The sequence below is a fragment of the Anneissia japonica genome, unplaced genomic scaffold (genome assembly GCF_011630105.1).
Source record: "Anneissia japonica isolate Jap-2015-1 unplaced genomic scaffold, ASM1163010v1 scaffold1726_len428862_cov177, whole genome shotgun sequence".
NCBI lineage: Eukaryota > Metazoa > Echinodermata > Crinoidea > Comatulida > Comatulidae > Anneissia > Anneissia japonica.
The window spans coordinates 387,948-390,693 of NW_022710671.1; the positions used below are offsets into that span (position 1 = coordinate 387,948).

General features: G+C 32.4%; 1 protein-coding gene across 2 annotated transcripts in view; it reads left to right on the plus strand.

Annotated features, from left to right (window-relative positions):
• Positions 1 to 2,746, plus strand: part of LOC117107103 (von Willebrand factor A domain-containing protein 7-like) — a 48,180-nt gene that overhangs the window by 38,051 nt on the left and 7,383 nt on the right. The gene's annotated exons all lie outside the window — the stretch shown is intronic.

Consider the following 2,746-nt stretch of genomic DNA (forward strand, 5'->3'; position numbering starts at 1 on the left):
TTGGGACCACTGGAAAATTATTATATTGAATTTACTTTACGAAATTCATTCCCCCATAAATTTTTGGTAGAGTCCTCGGTTAATTGAATGTGCTTCACAGCAAACCATGTGCTTTTGATCAGCTACCTTCCAGACAGACGGTTGAAAGTAAGCGACATGCTTACACTCCGTGATACATAATAACTTTAGAATAAAAAATCTGGCTAAATAAAAACAATAATAAACATAATATAATATGGTGATGCTAACAAATAAAAAAATGTTCAATCATCATTAATTAACCATTTAATACTAAACATAAACTTTATTTTCATAACAGTGTATATCTTTTTAAAATCGTAATTTAAGCCTTAATCATGTCATTTTATTCCACAATTTGATTATCTCACAATAAGATAGCCGGCAGTGTCATCATCTCAAAGATTATAAATAAATATATATATATACTGTATTATAAAATTGGAAACTGATTATGTGTGTTTCATACTACCTGTCAATAAATATTAAAGACTTACGATTTTTTGGTTTCAAACTAATAATATTCAGAACCATTAATTGATCGACTAATAAAAGAGATACTTGATCTTCTTGAATTTCTACAATGACGTAGGCCTACAATTTATATTTCTGTACATATATATTTAATCTTCTTATAAACCGGAAAATTTTTAGTACAGTTAACAAAATAATTCAGATGCCTGTGGATATACCAGCATATCCATGAAAGTATCAAGTTTAATATTCCCAGTTGCATTGTTCCGAAATAACGACAGGCTCTGTCTTTTGTCTGGCTGATAAACAACACAGACCAATTTGTTGAACGTAAAAATCATTAGGCAGTTCGTTTAAGCCATGAATTACTCAATGCCGTAACGGTTGACTGCGTATGGGTGGTCCTTATACTAACTAATTAACTGCGTGTCCCACGATTTTCATCTGCGGAAAAAGTGCGTGCGGTGGGCTAATGTTTTCTGGATGGTACTGTATATACCTTTATTCGGCTGTTAGGGGGAAACTCTTTTGTCTATGATTTTTCGCCTTAACGTTGCTTTAGTTTCCCCTTAGAGACACTACTTTCGCCTTAAGGTACTGTTTTTAACCCTCTTCGTTATTTTAGTTTCCCCCAATGGATACTTCTAAGCTCCTATTGCCAGATTTATCTGGCCGAACGCCCTCTTGAGGCATCGCATTGTTATATATATATATATATATATATATATATATATGATATATATATGTAAAGAAAAATAAGAGGTTTAACAGTAGGTTTGATTAGGCATTTTATTACTATTTAGGTTCGTGCTACACGTACATAATGCAACACTCTTCAGATAAAATTACCTTATGACTAAGATAGATTATTAACAATAACATATTTTGTGTAGCACGAAACTAAATAGTAATAAAATGCCTAATCAAACCTACTGTTGAATTTTAATTCGCTCTGGTTGTGTATGTGTGTGTGTGTGTGTGGGTGTGGGTGGGGTGTGTATGTGTGTGTGTGTAGTTTTATTCATTAATTGGACCAATAATTATGTATATAATAATAGTATCAATTGTAGTAGGATTCATGTATGTCTCATAGAAACATATAAATGTAAACACAAACGAAAAAGAAACGATTACATATGTTGAAATAATAGAGAAGTTATTCAAGACGAATATTTCTGACAAGCCTGTGTCCTTCCTCAGCGCAAGGCAATTCAACCAAAGAGTATAAATAGAACAAGAGAGCAAAGTCCCGTTCGTAAAAACATCACGCCTGTGTAGGACGCCCACTAACGGTTGTATGTTCTTTTTATTACCCAGTGCAGCGCTGCTCAGCGCGGTAGAAGTACGCCCGCTATAAACTCATTAAGCAGAAAACAAAAGTACAGTATCTTGTGGAGAACAGATAAACAGACAAACCGACCGTGCGCGGTGGAGTACTGGGTAATAAAAACATACAAACGTTAGTTGGCGTCCTACACTAGCTGCGTACAGAGCCATGTATATAAAGAATTGCGACATTCCGCTCCTTGGTTTACGAAAGTCACGTGGTACACACCGTCCATTTTGTTTCATAATCTTCCCGATGAACACATGCAAAGTATATGTGTTACGTACATTGCATATTAATTTCACACAAATAATTGGGTTTACAACTATATTTTATAATTAACATCACTTAGTATGGACAGCGAATAAGAATTTATATATAATCGAATGTTTTCGCGCTTGCGTGCTCGCGTAAATTCTGTGCTCACGTAAATGATTGAAATTAAAATTAGAATTGTTTTCAATTATCGTTAATTCGTCACATTTTAATCAATGAAGACCCGACCTATTTTATTTAATGGTAATCTTTTCTTTGGTTTTAATTGTTTTTAATAGTTATATAAATTTAAATTATTTATCAGTTTCATTATTACACTGTTTACGTTCATCATTAAAATTTTATTTTTATTTTCTCATTCGCCTAGATGCGTTTGAAAAAAAATATTTAAGCTAAATAAGAAAAAAAATTAGTTTTTTCCCGACCTTTTCTTACGATCTTTAATGGTTGGTTGTTCGCTAAACAATATTAGAAAATGGTTCTTAATTTAAAATCTTTGTACAGCCTGTATAAATACGAATGACAATGAAAATAAAGGTGATGTTTAATAATCTTAAAAATGATTTGCTGTTTCTATTGCATACTATTATATAATTATTATAACTTTATTTTGGAAACGACGCTTTTAAAACAGCGGACACGCTCTTGCAG